Source organism: Rhynchophorus ferrugineus, unplaced genomic scaffold (genome assembly GCF_030347505.1).
Source record: "Rhynchophorus ferrugineus isolate W39M unplaced genomic scaffold, kcgeb_rfMv2 rfM2, whole genome shotgun sequence".
NCBI classification, from domain to species: domain Eukaryota; kingdom Metazoa; phylum Arthropoda; class Insecta; order Coleoptera; family Curculionidae; genus Rhynchophorus; species Rhynchophorus ferrugineus.
In genome coordinates, this window is record NW_027472581.1 from 47068196 (window position 1) to 47086894 (window position 18699).

The following is an 18699-nucleotide window of genomic DNA, read 5'->3' on the forward strand; positions in this document are numbered from 1 at the left end:
GGAGACAAGACTTGGGCAGAGATGGTGACACGTCTAAACCAAACGATGGTCTAGTACTGAATGAATGGAAATACTCTTCAATAACATCCCAGATAAACGTCTCGGGGTTGCCAGCTATTCGTTATCGGGTTCTAGTTGGCGCTGCTGGCACCCCGCCCGTGTTCAACATCTGGGATTATATTTCTGGGTATTTTGTAGACCGTTATTCCACAATGTAAAATTCGACATGCCTCAAGGTCGCTACAATTTGAAATTGGTACTTTAGAAAGTTGTTTAGAAGAGTTATTCTTCCAGTTATAGTCAATATGGTTCCAAATTCTTTGCCCGAAGACAATATATTCCATTCCATTTTTTCCAATTTATTAACATGAACTTTTTTTGTTCATGATTTACTACCAACTATTGTTTTTTAAAGGGCAAATCTTAAAGGTTCCTTGAGAAACATTGAACCAAACGAACTATATTTTTAACCGAAATGAAAGTCTATTTTGATAACAAACCATAAATCGTTCTATAATGAAGATGCAAAGATTGATATTCCTCTCTTAAATCGAACTGTGTCTTAAATCGTATCCTCCTATTACTCATGATTCAACATGTTTCATGTTTGAGGAGCCTTGGACTTTCTATAAATCGAAGCTATCTTTTATTTAAGATGCCTTTTATTCAAATCTTGTGAAAGCATCTGAAAGGTTGGGCACCACAGATGACCACTCTAAGAAATCTTTGTGGATTATTTATAAGGCACCTTCTAGTGCTTTTGATTCTTTACCTGGATGATATAAGGTGTACCAGGCAAAACAACATCATCTCCGCTTGGATCTCCAAGCCATAAGGATATACTTAATGGCGTTAATTGGTTGATCATTTTCCAATTATTAATATTTAAAAATAATGCGATAAATGACCTTGTATAAATTGAGTGGGTCCTATTTGAAGATGATGACAAACTTTGGCTCATCAAAAAATATATTTTTCCTGATATGTATCTAGAAAAAAAATCATGGATAGAACTAGGGGAAGTTTTTACCTTCATTGTAGGATTTAGTTATCTACCACATTTTATGTCCTCGCAGATAATTATTTCCAGTTCGAAGTAGGGATGCTGAAAAAATATCGATATTTTTATGGCCGATATTTTTTTCAAGAAAATATCGTTAGTTGTAAATGAGAGAATCGAACTTTTGAGTTGCAAATAAAATATCGATATAAAAAACCTAGTGTTTTTGAAGGACGTTTGTTTTGAGTGTTTTTTGAACCTAGTGTTTTGTTTTGAGATTTCTTTCACCCGGTGATCAAGTGATTCAAATTTTGTGAGGAAAAGTAGAGTTGGAGTGACGAAATATTGATAGTGGTAAAAATAAGTATCGAGATTTTTTGTTCGCCTAATATATCGGTATTTATTTAATAATATTGAAGTCCATATATGTTTATCTTATTCTTTGTAATATTAATATATTAAAATATTCATATTTCATTTAGATATAATCAAAATATTATATATCAAAGTTCCAGACCTAATATGTATACCAAGAACAACAACACATCAACAATTCAGAGTGCTATTTGCACAGTTAAGCGGAACAATGGAAATGTTTATATCGATTATGATAATAGATAAAACTACATGTCTGAATCAAGAAGATTATCAACTGATTGAACAATCCTCGAATTGAAAAAATATCTAATAATAATAATAGCTAAATCGTCTTAAATTGTTTTGTCCCCCACTGTATAATCCAGATCTGGTTCCCAGTGAGCTTTTTGCAGATTTCGGGAAATGCTACGAATGCTAGAAATGATAAAAATTTTCTTTAACGTTTTAATTTATATTCTTTTATCTTTACACATTTTTATTTTATTATTTGTTTGGTCAGTTTCGTCGGTATTTTTATCCTTCTGTATCATATAATTTTTTTATTCATAAATGTGTTTATATATATTTTTACTTATCTCTTTCTTCATATTATTTATAAACAACTTCCAAAAAACGCGCTGGATAGCCTCTAAATCTTAATAATATTCATCTAAACAATAATTACTTTAAACGTCAAATAGATTTCAATAAGAGTGTACATTCTTCAGAAATATATTTATTGAAGATATAAAAAAACTTTTCTACTCTTAATGAGAACTCGTTGGTTATCGTTTTTCTAACAGAAAAGAGATTCTGGCGCCTTCTTGAGTCGGTATTGGATTCACTTTCATACAATAGAAAACAAAAATTAGTGGATTGTATGTCGAAAAGGTGATACTTTTTTCTAAGAAAGTTTTGACCGATGAGACTGGCGTTTTATAAAGTCAAAAACACCAACTTACCAGACCGAGAACGTATTGTTGAAAGCCATAAATAACTATAATGGATTATAGCGAACAAAAAGTGTGATTTGAAAAATTGGAAGAATGTTAAAAGATCTGAAAAGGTTAGATGTTCCTAAACAGATGTTATTGTTGTTTGTTATTACTTTATTTTCATTGTTTTAAAATATTAATTTGCTTCTAAATAGCACACAAATATTGCACAGTCGATCTAACGTAATTCAAACATTTGAAGATCAAAAATGTCGAGTATTTTAAAGTATATGAGAACCACATAACCTATGCGCTGAAAAGTTTCGGGTCTAACACTTAAATGACACTAGTTTGATGACACACTAGTTTTATTACATTCGCCACTTTTTCAGTTAGTAATAACCTTCAAAAGAAAGCTGTTAAAATTTCATGATATTCTACTCATTAGTTTGTGAGTTATTGAGTTAAGAGTGACATTACTTTTGTTATTTTCAAAACAATGAATCATAAACAATTTCGTGTTTTAATTTTAGACTGCTTCTTGATGAGAAAAAATACCATTCAAGCAAAACAATAGCCTGAAAAGTGTTATAAGAACTCCGCTCTTCCAGAAACAACAATTAAACATTGGTTTGTTGACTTCGAACGTGGTCGTAGAGACACCGATGAAGCAGAACGCAGTGGAAGTCCAAATGGTAACACCAGAAAACATCAAAAAATTCCACAAAATCACTTTGAATGATCTAAATATTAAGTTGCCGTGAGTTAGCTAACATTGTAAAGATATCAAAAGAACGTGTTGGTTTTATATTGCATGAACATTTGACTATGAGAAAGACAAAAACGTGTTGATGATACGGAGCAGTGTTCGATCATGTTTAAAAGTAACAAACCACAATTTTTACATTGATGTGTGGCAATGAATGAAACATGGATCCATCACTTCACTCCGGGATCGGAGTGTTAGAGCGTCGGTGGAATGATTATGTGGCTCTTGATGGATATTATGTTGACGAATAAAGCCCAGTTGAAACAAAATAAACGCGTTACTTTGTTACGTACGGGACTTTTCAGCCCATGTGTTAGACATATATAGGAGCATATAAACAAGATGTGCATAAATAAGAATCCAAGATAATATACGTAAAGAAACCCGAGATATTAAAAAATTAACAAAAGTATATCTAAACAAGCCAGAAGATAAAATAAAAAGGGGAAATTGGAAAAAAATACAAACCTAAATTGAAGAAAAGGATGGAGGGTTTAAAGAAACAGTAGGGTAGGAAAATAAAAAAATCATTAGAATATAAAATTAAGGGTAAAATAGAAAGAATATAAAAAATAGCCAGATAGTAAGAAAAGGAATTCCAGTAACTAAATAAAGATGAAATAAACAGTGTGCAGCAACAACCTTTGGAGTAACCTAGGCTATATTAGTAAAGAAGAATGTAAGACCTAAAATGTAAAATCTAAAAAGAATAAATCAGTAAAATGCACAAGGGGCGTAAAAACGTAATTTAGAAAGAATAGGGGAAAAAGAGTTTACAATTCAGGAGTGCAAGGACAAGGAAAGCGTGTTAAGTAAACAAAACTTCTAACCCAGATTAGAAGGGACAAAGATTCCGTTAATTCCGTTACTGAGGGACCATGATGTATAATAGACAATTGTAACTATTTTATAGTATTATAATATTTTAAATATATATTTATAATATTTTATAATAATATTTTTTATTTTGGTCAATAATTGGAATACTGAATAGGGACAGATCCTTTCCAAAGGATTTGAACACCTTATTTAGAATCGGTTAACAATTCATGGCGTGTTAAGGAGTTCATAAATTAGAATTTGTTCGTTTTAAAAGTGATTTATTTTTAAGACAAGAAACTTTCTGGAAGCCGATAAAGTTCGATTATAGCCGGACTATTCACACAAATAGGATAAAACCATTTTATAGCACAACAATGCATATACTCAGATGAAATCTAAAAATTTATTATTTTTGTGAATAAATTTGATATATGGTATAAAATATTGATTTGCTTGACATAATATAGAGAAATGTGTAAATTCTAGCAGTGGCATATAACATATACATATATGTCCGGTACATTTCTTCGAACTGATCGAGACAGAAAACCTAAGTTCGCATAAACAGGAAACATTCTTAATTTCGTTACACAACCCGGTGACTAAAGTCGAAGAGAATATAATATAAAATATCCGGGATACGTCTTACATGACATTTTAATGTTACTTATCCGCTCTGAGCACGGCCTGTCCTTACAAGCGCCGTTTTACGCTGAGAAACAACAGTTCAATTGTTAACCTAACAGGTTTGAAAGTTTACGTGTGAATAAAACAATACGTACAGACGGATAAGCGGATAACGTTACCCTATAATAAGCGTAATATACGATGTTTTTGTTACGAAATCGATCTACCGTGTCAATTCGAGTAAAATATTTTATACGTTGACTATTTAGAAAGCTTTCCTTTTTATACGGTCTGTATGTGGTTGGTTGTTATTTTTAATCGAGAAGTAGTGACGTCGGAAGCTGAAGAATATATAAATTTTGATATATTTTCTGCTTATTATACTGAACCACCAAGTTAAATACAAACCTATAGCCCTATCTCACTGCCACTGGTAATATCGAGGTTTCAATTCAACAATTGAAAAATATAAAGGTATCTTCAGTTATATTCTTAGATATAGCACAAGCTTTCGATAAGGTATGTCATGACGGAATTTTTCATAAGCTACAAAAAATGTTACTGAAACAACACACTGAACTATTAAAATTTTACATTACTACAAGACTGATTACTTACACCGATACCTTCAGATACCGACTGTCCTCGGGAAATCAATGGAAGGTAACATGAGGACAGACCCCATTATCATCTCAATATTGACGAAATAAAACTCTTGGATAACACCAGCACAGGGCATAGACTCAAAAGGATCAATCCCTTTAATCTTGTGCGGTGTAATGTAGTGATGTGAATTTAATAGAAAAAAAGCATTGTTCATACTAGAGGCTAACATAGGGCCTATAGGTTATCCTAGATATATATCTAGATTTAAGTTATTGTTTAGGTAAATTGTAGGTTGTCCGTAACGATCAGTAATAATATAGTATGAACTAAAAATACTGAACCAAAAAAATGTCGTTCCGAAAAATATTGACATATCTTTAAAAATATTTTTTTTAAATTATCTATATTTATTTCTTCGACAAAGATTACAAACTACACTAATATTGTATCTCTAATGAGGATTGTCATATCATCATATCATTGTCATGTCATTAGATAACATTTGCGATCTATTTCTCCACCCAACATATTATTTTAATATTTATCAATAAACCGACATAACAAAAATTGATAGGACAAATTTTACTAATTTTATGTTGATCGAAATGAATATTAAAAAGAAATGCAATGATTAGCTCTAGTTTATACGGAATCAGCTATAATAGCATTGTATTAACACATGAAATGTGTAAATAGTGTTAAATCACTCAATATAAGAAATAATGTCATTTAAAATATAGTTCGTAATATCGTCGCTCTATGTTACAGAACTTGTTAATAATCCTAGATCTGGGATAAGATCAATCAGTTCTAAAGTTTAGTTCAAAACACAAATCAGTTTTCCATTATGGATTTTTTATTTATGCTTCATAATTTTTGAGAAGTAGGTCCAGTGAAAATATTTTGTATGAAATATGCCAATGAACATTCGAAACATTCTGAAATTAAACCTCAAAAGTCTCTTTCGTTCATTTGTATGTCATATTTTATGCTTTCTCTCAGTCAATGATAAGAACAACAAAAACCATAACTAGTTTTTTTGTTGAATTACTCTCAGAATAGTGTTATACCCCACAAATTTTCTTTCCTGTATGTACAAATTATGATTTATCCTGATATTGTATTTTTATAATAACATAATCCGGGTCTAAATATTTACAACAGTCAATAGTCAGAGATATGTCGAAAATGTATAAACATATATTAATATTACTTACATTAGTTTTACTAGATATTTATGTTAAGTGTCGGAATTAATACATAACATTTTTTATTAAATTGTTTTCCAGTAAATAAGCTGTAGGCTGTATAAAGTAATTAACTGTATAAAATAATAACTACACTTCCGCAAAGGCAAGATATCCGATTTTATACATATACTCCCATTCAAAAATTTCTGAGCAATAAGGTAATTACCAGTTTGTTTGGTGCAGTGGTCAAGGCGACATGGATGTACTTTATGTTTGTGATTGTAATTGTAAATGTCTTTATAGGCAACAATGGAAAATCCGATAAGATATAACCGCCTGTGTGACACCATTAACCAAGCTGGGTAAAACCGAATGTCTTCTGAGATGGTCTCTGAATTTGACCATTGGTCAGCCGGTATGCCAAGAACCGTGTTTCGGAGCCCAGGTTAAACAGCAGGTGTAGTTCAGATAATCCATCGTTAGTAAAAAGGAGATTTAAAATTTTTATAAAAAAAGTTAATTAAAAAACGACAATCGAATATTAAACCTTAGACTTAGAATATTTAGTTAAAGTTATTTTTATTCTTTATTACTTATTCACAAATTTTACTTATGTTATTCTTCTAATTAACTTTTTTAAGTATTTGAACTCCAGAATTTTCGATTCACTTTATAAGTATTCCCCAACTGTTGAGCTCGATTGGTATCGAACCTTTACTTTTCTTTTAAATTCACATATTAATTCGAATGTGATAGCTATTTCATTATTTACAAAATTTCTTCGTGTTGTTTTTTTTCTAGGAGCCCCCAATATAATTTCGACAAATGTATAGGGTTACTATCGTATCGAAAAACAGCACTTCGGCCAATTAGATCCACTCCAGAAGGAATCGCATTTTTTAAAATGTTTTTAGAAAGCCTGCCCTATTCAGTTTTTTATCAGTTTTAATCATATGACCGGTCTTATTGTTAACGCTAAACCATCAAAGTACCCCCATAATGCTTAACAACATGCACAGTGAACGCTTCTGAATCTTAATCGTCTCTGGGAGAGCTTTCCAATTTTGTTTTTCGTCCAGTTTTACATGTTTTAGCCCACTCCAGTCTATTTTTCTACGCACTCTCTGAGACCAGCGGACGGTAAATGTTCTTTACAGTTTTAGTTGAAACTGGGGTTTTTCCTGTTTTAATTAAATTAACGCTAATTAGAGGCGCCGTTAAACGTTATTAATTATTGATTTCATTTCCATAACGTTACTTATGTTCTTGTTCTGTTGTATACTTTGAACGTCCAGGTTTCAGACTCTTTCGGTTTTACTTAGCTCGTAGCACGTTTTCGTGTAAGGGTATAGTGTGCATCTTTACATGAGAAACCGATCTTTTCTGTAATTTATCGCATAGAATATCCTTCGTGGCTCAACGTATATATAAAGACTATACAGTTGCCTTTTTGCTATTTTATGTGCTTATTAACTGTCATAAAGTACACTGAACTTTAAAGTTATAGTTTTTGAAACTGTAAACCCATATTTAAAAGATTATGGTATATTTAATATAAAAACAATGCTTTAAACTACCAATTCTAAGAAATCAACGATTGGAGGTGTAACCTTTGTCGGTCTTTTTCCAAATAAGGTACAATTTATAAGAATCTAGTAATTTTGTTGATTATTGTTATAAACACGGTCTTAAAAATAATAAATTCCACGTGTTTACTTAAACATTTGCTGCAATATTCTTTATACCAGCTAAAAATAGGTTGTTTCCAAACTTTTAAACGGTAGTATATTATAATTGTGTACGTAAAAAATTGTTTAAACAATTAAACCTTACTTTACGTCCATTTTTCATAAATCTAATTTAGGTCTGATTATATACATTTTTATATTATATTAATTTAACAGTTCATTTCGCAAAAATTTCCGTCTTGTTTGACCTTGATAAAGATAGGTGTGTTGCGTTGCACGTGTTACCTATTTTAAATCTAGGTAAGTTTTAAAAAATAGGTAGGCACGCTCTATTCATTAATATAATATGGTAATGAAGCTGCACTGTTCAATACATCTCATATTTTATGTCTTAATAACTAACAATTAACGATTGTTTCGGTTTTTATAACTATTTGTTATGTTTTAATATTTATTTTTCAGTGTAAGAATAGTGGAATTATACTAAGTATTAATAACTTAGCCACTTTTATAGCAACATAGTTTCTATTTAGATTTGAATGGTTTTTTTAGATTATTTTAGAAATTTAAGAAAAATTAATAAAAGCGAATGGTTAACGCAAAGTTTCCAAAATATTTAGCCCCTGATGAAATAGCAACATGGGCATCGTTGCAAAGTGTTCACAATTTTCTCAGTATTCACAAATTACCGGATTATAGCACATAATCGACAATTTCTCGCAAAATTAGCACAAGATTTGCGCTCGAATGTCTCTTAAAATATCTTTTCTGCATTCACATCTTGATTTTCTTCTATAAAACTTCGGCGACACGAGTGACGAGCAAGAAGAGTGGGTACACCAAGATCAAAATCATTCAAAAGGCGTTACCAAGGATTTTGGGACGAAAGCATGATGAGCGATTACTGTTGAACGATAATGCATGAAACATATCCCAAGTATATAAAATACTCAGTTTGACATCTTTTCCTTTTAGATTTAGCACTCAATTTATTTATAATTGACCAAATATATTTCTTAGTCTTTTACAGAGTACATAAGCGAAATCGAATAATCAAAGTTTATCATTAAAGTCATTAAAGTATCATCAAGTACATTAAAACGAGAAGTGAATATGTTTTATCAAATTTTCCATTAACTGTTCGTTTGTAATTTTATTAATATATTATTTATTATTTACGTATGCTAATAATGTATTTGCAATGTATGTATTGGTAAAAGCGTTTTTGAGCTTTGTTACTTTTCCCGTTTGGTTTGAAGAAATTTGAGATTCAACATTTTGGAAATCTATCTTATCTCAAGGAGCAGATATAATAAATTACAAGTATTATTGGACACAAACCTAGGTCGCACAGTTAACAAAGCAAACATTTGCCTGCCAAATACCATATGACCATACTTGATGGTCAAATTCTAATTAAGTCACCCTACAGCTTTTACAACGCAGAAAAAAGCAGTTAATACAATGAAACATTTTCACATTCCCTTACACTGGTGTGTAGAATATTACCTATTATCTGCAGATAGTGGTACTAAAAAGGTGAAGGTATATTGCGTTTTTGGATATAAAGATTGGTATTATTTGTAATTTAGATCGTGGCAATGTCAAGTGCATTTAGTCAAGTGGCAATATTTCTTCCATGGTTGAAAAGTAGTTTAGATGCTCATGATATAAGATATAACGTTTGATATGTATTTCTCCTATATAGGTTTTTTTTTTAATTACATCTTACATTAGATACGCTTAGTACAATCTTAATTTACAACTAGTGTATTACTGCTGTTCTGGTGTACTTGTATTAATACATAAGCAAGGCGAGTACGGGATTAATACATCAGTATGTATTTCCCAAATATATAGGTTAAATGAGAATTAAGAAATGTGTTAAAGAAACAAGCAGCGTGTACAGATAAAAAATAAGTAATCCAGCATAATACGTAGAATTAAATCAATAAATAAAGTCCATAAGCAGTTAAGATCATTGTTTAATATTTGGTGAACCGAAATCCCAGGTTAAAAGCCCCAATAAATAGGTTGCTATGTAACAAGTCAATTGAAATCCCAACCTACCGTAGTAAAATACAGTTTTTGGCAAATTATTTTTTTGATTCAACATAATTCCCTTCAAGGGTGATACACTGGTTATACCGATCCTCCAACTTTTGGATACCATTTTATAGTACGATTTGTCCTTTGCTTCAAAATAGGTCTCAGTTTTGGCAAACACCTCTTCATTCGACGAAAATTTCTTCCCAGTGAGCATTCTTTTAAGATTTGAGAACAGGAAATAGTCGCTGGGGCCAGATCTGGAGAATACAGTGGATGAGGAAGCCCAATTCATGGATTTTTGCTATCGTTTTCACTGACTTGTGACACGGTGCATTGTCTTGGTGAAGCAGCACTTTCTTTTTTTTAATGCGGCCATTTTTCGGCGATTTCGTCCTTCAAACGGTTCAATAACGTTATGTAATAGTTACTGTTGATGGTCCTTCCTTTTTCAAGGTAGTCAATGAAAATTATTCCATGCACATCCCAAAATACAGACGCCATAACCTTACCAGCCGACTGTTGCGTTTTCCCACGGTTTGGAGCGGGTTCATCGTGTTGCGACTAGTGGACCACTAGGATGACTGTCATTGAACTTCGGAGTGAAATGATGGAGCCATGTTTCATCCATTGTCACATATCGACGCAAAAACTCGGGTTTATTACTCTTGATCATCTTCAAACACTGCTCCGAATCACCAACTCGTCGTTCTTTTTGGTTAAAAGTGAGCTCGCGCGGCACCCACTTTGCACAAAGCTTTCTCATAACCAAATATTGGTGAATGATATGATTTACAAGTTCAGTTGATATCTTTAGAGTGTCTGCTATTTCATTCAATTTCAATTTACGGTTATCACAAAAAGTCAAAATCATTTTGTGGATTTTTTAAATGTTTTCGTCGGTAACAATCTTTTTTGGCCGTCAACTGCGTTCACCGTCTTCGGTGCTCATTTCGCCACGTCTAAATTTAGCATACCAATACTTGATGGTGGATTTTCCTGGGGCAGTGTCCGGAAGTTTTTGCTTCAACTTTCCTTCAAAAAATAAGTTTTATGAACACACGAAATTCCTTTTTATCAATTTTTTTCACAATAACAAAAGTTGCTTCACTCAAAATTATATAATTCACAAATTAATGATCGGACCGCTGTCAAATTTATACACGCATCTTTTGAGGCTTACTAAAATAGATATGAATTTAATTCTAGTAGCGCCATCTATGCGTCAGGCCGGGGATATGTATCGATTATGGGCCATTGCGTTATAGATATTTGTTTAACGATATCTTTTAAGGAATATGATCAATTTATGGTAATTGTCGAATACAGTTTAAAATGAACAGTAAAAAATCTGCACGGTCTTTAATAAACCACCTCGATCATAAATAAACACCGCCGTATCAATCGTCGGGACATGCAACATCTTAATTTCACAAAAATCGTTTCAAAACGAATCCATTGTATAAATGTTTTAGCACCCACATATTTTATTTAATAATTCCCGAAAGAGTAGCGCTATTTTTAGTTCATATAATAAACGATTTTGAACATATATTTTGGCCCGCGCAGGATGTTTATATCATTATTGTAAATCAACGTTTACGCCGCCAGATTATTTCAAAAAAATTCTGTTTGTGCTCGCCTACAGATACGAACGTGAAAATAAAAATCGTAATTTAATGTAAAAAGGACATGCGGGTGTGGACCATAAAACTACCAGTAGGCCGTTAAATTCTTAATATCGGAACGATCGTTGATTTTGATTGGGAAAAGAAAATCTCAATGAAAATAGTAGGTTTATGATTGTACATGTCGTAGTTGGCCATTGCCATTTTCTTCCTACATGTTAGTGGGCTTGAAATTAAAAATAGCAGTGTATTGTTTTTTATACATGCCTGTAAATCTATGCCGAGCATTTCACACTACTTGTTCTGATTACGATTAAGATAATTGTATCAATATTTTGTTTTATCTCTAGTTTATGTTCAAACTGACCACAACACAACACCCGACATTTTGAATTATCTATGTTTGTTATTGAAAAATCTGCCACGAAAAGAATGAATAATGTTGATATATTAAATACTCGTTTGAGACTGAACCATGTTCCGGAATGTCTTAAAGTTGCTTGAATATGTATGCTTAAAATACCTGACAAACCGGCAGAACAAATTGGATCTTACAGGCCTATTTCGCTGCTACCTACGATATCAAATTTATTTAAGAAACTGCTCTTAAGACGTATTAAACCATTTACAGAAATGCCAGATTTTCACTTTGGATTTCGAAACCACCACTCGATAATCGAGCAAGTGCACAGAATAACAATGCACAGCCCTGCAGTATTCCTGGACGTCTTATAAGATTTTCACCTGGTGTGGCATTTGATGTTAATCTTCAAAATGAGCAAATTGCTACCGCGGAATTAATGTCGACTGCTGGAATCATAGCTTTTCGAAAGAAAATTTAGAGTCTTGCATGAAGGGATATTCTCAACACTTAGACCTTTTTCGGCTGGAGTTCCATAGGGTAGTGTCTTGAGACTACTTCTGTATCTGCTCTATATTGCTCAATAAACCTAACAATAAAAGAGACAGTACTTGGAACATTGACCGACGACACAGCAAATGATGTATCTCTGTCTAATGCTATAGGAAAAGTTCAGGTGGCGGTTAACAAGATCTACAAATGGACTAGAGACTGGAAAATACAGCTTAATAGCTTGAAATCTGTTCATGTTGCTGATTGATTAGGCTCAAAGTCAGGCAACTGTACTGGTTAGTCGGAAGATACTTTCAACTTGCCCTAAAATCAAAGAGATAGGTTTACCAGTCAATCATAAAGGTTGGGGTTGTCATCATAAAAAATATGGTCAATCATAAAAAATATGAGGTTGCACTAAAACAAAACGAACTAGTAATCCAACGCAAATGAAGTTCTATGATAAATTACCAATGCTTATAGCTACGTAACCAATGAAGAGCTGCACGAAATCAAATCAAATGATTCAGAGTTCATTGAACAACTCTAAACTGAAATTTCATCATTCAGGCCTTATTGACATAAAAATGACAGCACTTTTAAATTAATGAAAGCAAAGTCTTTTAGGACATTTATTATTAGAATATCAGAAAACAAAAATTCTGAATGTCGAGATACAATTTTGAACATTCCATATTTAGCGACTGTACAACTGAATAACTCAGTAATACCTAAAAAGGAAAATCAAAAGAAGAAATATAATTTTCAAAATCATAGAATTTGACAGGCCGTTTAACAGCTATTTACATTATAATTATTAAATATTATATGTATATCTGATCAAAATACATGTAAGCCCCTAATATATTGTCTAGTATAAGCAACATTTTCTATTTCTTAAATACTGTAAAGATACACAACATTATATTAATTTAATGTTTTTTACTTTTCAAATTTCACTCTTAACGTACGAACTGAAAATATTTCATTTAATTTGCCATATACACTATTTTCGCCGGATTTATTACGCAGTTGTTATTTTTTCTTTCCAAAATATAATAAGATCAGTTGACGAAAATACATTGTATGATAAAGTCATTGTTTAAACAAATATTTCTTGCAAAATACATCGATATTACTATTCCAAATTAAAAACGTGGAAAGTTAAAGTTATCTAAAAGTATATTTTAGTTTTAGACAAAAATATCAATTACTGTGTAGATAATTAATCTTACTTTTTTATAATAAAGAAGGCTTTTTATATAATAAAGAAAATACAAGAATTATTATTAAATATTAACTAATATTAAATAATATTATTATTAATTATTAATATATTTACATAACTTATCATTTTTCTTTAATTTTTGTTTCAGGTAATTTCCAGAAATTATAGGATTCTATATTTATAACACGATAAGTTAAAACTAAACTGAACATTTCCTGAAATTGGGAAAAAGAAGGTAAGATATAGAATAAACTGATATAGAATTTAAATTACCAGCTTTATAAACAATGCCTTGTTTATGAGTATCAATATCGGTAATCAATATTTAATATATAGTTACAGTTAATTTATTTTTTTGTAATACCTACCGAGTTTTATATGGTGATTTTCAATGAGGTATATTGCTATAAGTATTATTTAAATTGGTAGTTATCGGTTAGAGTTATCGTTATTAATTTTATTATGTAGAAAGCTGTTCCTTTTCTTTCACCAAAAATGCTATTGGATATCGAACATATTTTGAATCAATCTCAGTCCTTTTAAAGTGTTAATGAAATAAAATTGAACTGAACAATTGCAGAAGAGCATTTTTCTTTTTAAAATTTTTTTCGGAGAGACAATTGCTGGTACCTTAGTGGTTCTTTGTCTTGAACATGAACTAATTCTTGGCGTTTCTGTTTCGTACAAACGTACAAAGTGGTTAGTTAATAAGTTATATGTACAATATGTGCGAATTCTCTAACAATCTAACAAAAGTATATTTGAGTCAACTTTTAAAATATTTAGATCATTTTGTCATTATGAATCAAAATCAGTGGTTAAGTTGTATGAATCGAGCTCTGAAGTGAATTCGTATTCGAAATTTGGGTAAGAAATTGTTAGCGTGATATTTTTAGGTTTGTGTTCAATAAGAATTCTGTTCCAAATTACATTCAAATAGGAAAAAAATTAACTCAGATTGTCAAACAACTAGATTCACTTTATAGGAAAAACAGTACACTCTTACATAACCCGAAAGACCATGGTTAACAACTGCCAGATTAAAGCACGAATTGCTTTAACATCAATGTTATTCAGCAAATTTAGTTCCCTCTCTGTTTTTCTTACCTTCTTTACGGAATTTCCGAAAATCCATCCAAATTTTAAGGATCATAAATTCGTTTTCCATTTTCATTTTAGTAACTTATTAAACCGCCTAGTATACAGGTTATGGAATAATTATGTACTTGTGGATTTCATCATTTACAAAATAGCATTATAATTTTAACTTTTTGTTTTTCTTTCTGTTAATTTAATATAATATGTTAGGTCTAGAAATTAGTTTATTTTTTAGGGGTTTTTTACTTGTAGCTTTGTTGTGAAAAATCTGAAACACTGAAGAAGTATTATCCATCGATAACCGCTACTTTTCTCCATCTTGCAGGTAATTTTCGGATTCCATCACAAATCAACGATGTATGAATTTACCGTTGGAGCAGCATTGCACACATGACTAAACGCCTTTCAATGTTTTTTGGTTTCAATTCATACGGCATAAAATATCCAAGCTTTTGAATTATTTCTATGTTCTTCCAGTGATCGGAAATAGTTTCTTGTGCTATTTTCAACAGTTATGCAAATTCTTCTTCTGTTTTACACCAATCATCGTCGGTTGTCCAAAACGAATTTTATCTTCATTGTCAAAATTACCACGTTTAAAACGTCGAAACTACTATTTACTCAATTTTTTCTTCAAATTGAAATAAAGAAGTAAAATTTCCCGCAAATGCGATTTCCTCAATAAGTTTCACACTCCGGCAAAATGACATATTCATGTCTACATCAAGGTGGTTTCAAATGTACCCGATACGATTTAATATACAGTATCACCATCTGTTGTAAATATTTTAAAATAATTTGTAAACCTGATATCTATTAGGATTTTGTTTATTATCATTACCTTTTACCGCCAAAAGTTGAAAATTAAAAAATCGTTGTACTCTAATTAGTAATTGATAATCGTGTTAATATATCTGTCGTTCTCATACTGTTAGAATTTGGTTTATTGAGTTCATTAGTAGTGTTGATATCGATTTTGTTTGACTTACATTTTAGCTTTTTCAATTAGGTGCTGATGTAAATGTTATATCCTTGAAAATATTTAGTCTTACGCTAAAATCATATTTAAACTAAACCGTTCCAACTTTAACTAGTTTAATTCTCGTATTACAATTTCATACAATGGTTATCCTAAAAGTTTCATGAATAATTAGCTTTTTTAACAAAAAAAAACGTTTTACTTCGGATTCTCTTGAAGATGATTTAATATATTATTTTACAACGTAGAGATATATTGCGGATTTTTGTTAATCGATACAAGATAAGTTTTATATCATTGAGATACCATTACCGTCTAGTCGTTTTACCATCATTTACAACATTTCGTTTATAATTTATAATCATATATCTAAAAAGATAACAGATAATATTAACATATAACATAAAAAGATACTGACCTGTCATATTCCAGACTCAGAGACATTTAACGGGGTATATCATTTGGGACTGATTTACGAGAACAGCAAATTCACACCGAAATAATCTCAACAAAGACAAGGGCTATAAACCAATCCTATCTGATGTACCATTCTAATTTGAATTTTGAATTATCCAACTGGCCATAACCAGGATCCTTTATTGGTTTATTATTCATTCAGAGGGGCTCGAGTATTAAAGCCTTCTATCTTGAAGATGGACCTTGTAGTGATTACGAAACGTGAATGAGCTTTAGTCGATAAACGTGGCTTGAATTCGATAGTATTGATAAAAACTTGTAAATGTTTTTTTTGACATTTCGAAAGTAATGATTTTAATAGCGTTGACAAAAAGTTAGTCGAAAACGCTGAAATGTGAGGAATTAGATTTTCAGATAAAACAAAATAATCATGGGAGATTACATTTAATTGGAATTTATGGGCTTGAATCGTGCATTAAACGAAAAACGGCTATTGGATAATCAGAAAGGTGACAATGCTTCGCTAATTTTTCTGGACTTTCTTTATTGGCCTAATTTTGATCAAAATGCACACAGACTTAGTTTGTTTGGCCTCATCTGAGGTAACACGGCAACTACTTCTAAAATAACTTATATAAGGTTCAGCCATTCTTTATATTTTAACCTATTTTTTGGTCATCTTTAAGCTCAAAAATTTTTTTCATATAGAATCTTTATCATTCTTATTAAGCTCCTGTTAGATATCAATAGTATTTTACCTTATGAACGAACAATGTTTACTCAACATAAGAAATTCTTTTTTATCATTTTTTTTAAATAACAGAAATGGTTTCATTAAAATCAAAGGAATGGTTGGAAATTAAAATTGTATATCTTAATAGTAACGCTTACACTTATCTAGTCAGTTATATCTAAGGTCTTACTGTTAATAAATTTAAAATATTTGTATACATTTAAACTTAATATGGCTGACTTGGTTGGCGCAGTGGTAAACGCGACAAGAGGGGCTGGTTTGAATGCTGCTGGGACATGGTCGTAAATTTATATTTGTGATTGTATAACGATTGTGATTTTCCCGACAAGAAAAATGATCCCAGTAATACCAGTAATCAGGATCTGGGTAAGACCGGATGTCTTCTGGAATGATTTCCAAGTGGGTAAATTACCAGTCGATATGCTTAGCCGAGGACCCTGGTTCGGAGCCCACGTTAATCAATAAGTCCAATCCAGATAAACCGTAGTTCTTAAACAGGGAACTTTGGAATATATTTAAAAAAATTAAAAATAAATAAGTAAATATAATCTGAAAAAGTAACGGGCAATGACAAATTTTAAAAGTTAACCATTCAACCGTCGAAAGCAACAAAATATGGTTCGTGGGTTTTATTTCGATACACTTTTTAAACACAAAAAGTCAACCTACGACAATCGCGTTACATTTTAAGTTTGTTTTAACAGTCGCTTTTTTGGAATGACAAAAATATTGACTCATTGAATAATTTAACGTTAATAGTGAACGAGTTTCAATATCGGCATAATTACATCATTTACTCCACAAATAGGCGATGCTACAAATGTGGGACGATTTTGTTGTTGCAGTCTCCAACTGATTAATTTCCTGTCGTAAAACGATTCTCTTCTAGCTCAGTAATAGAAATCATTGACGTTCATAGTATAATCTTATATAGAGACTTTACATTTCTGGAATTAATTTACACATTAATCGTTTTGGTTGCTCATTTATCTCTTATTATAATTTTTATTACTTATGTATGTTAGATATCTTAAATTATTCATGACTTCTAAGTGACTGTTATATACAGTCTACCCAAAGTTATTTTGTACATACGTCATCTAAATTTATGACGTCAAGACATCGCAATGTTGCCGTATCATCTCTGAATTTTGGTTCAGTTTGGCTTTGACATGCAACAACTAAATTTTAATCTAAATAAAATAATTAAACAAAATACTGTTATATATTATAATATATGCATATATTATGGAAAGTCTTAAAGCTACAATTAGTACACAGTTATAACAATTTGTAGATTAGAGTTGTATTTGATTATATTTACATAGAACTCTTTTCCATGCCACTTATAAGTTAGAGTTCTAGGCGCGTTTATAATTGTATCCCCTGAAGGCCTAATCCACCTAATTAACAATCCAAGTAATATTATTTTATTCTCGTTAGAGATCATATTTACCTTTTACGCTTAGTTCTAGTGTCGTTCGGTAGAGTGTTTTCTTGTAAAGACCTTTAATCACTGTATTATCCTTAATGCATTTGCCGTATCTGCAAAACAGTTACTACTCTTTCTCTCTTGACACATTTTAACCAAATGCTCATGTATATTCTGAACAATTACACACATATCTGTGCACATAAATCTTTTACACTCTATAATAACATTTCCTACAGTTATCATAAATTAATTATATATTCACCTTTA

At 31.1% G+C, this 18699-nt stretch overlaps 1 protein-coding gene across 11 annotated transcripts in view; it reads left to right on the forward strand.

Annotated features, from left to right (window-relative positions):
• Hecw (Hecw ubiquitin protein ligase) overlaps positions 1-18699 on the forward strand; it is a 294511-nt gene that overhangs the window by 53134 nt on the left and 222678 nt on the right. The window contains exon 2 of one of the 11 annotated variants that reach the window (XM_076395712.1): positions 13898-13984. The exons of 9 other annotated variants lie outside the window; for them this stretch is intronic. The gene's annotated coding sequence lies outside the window, so the exon portion shown is untranslated. Of the gene's footprint in view, positions 1-6609; positions 6764-13897; positions 13985-18699 lie in introns of those variants that run through there. One more of the 11 variants, XM_076395718.1, reaches the window with a different exon arrangement.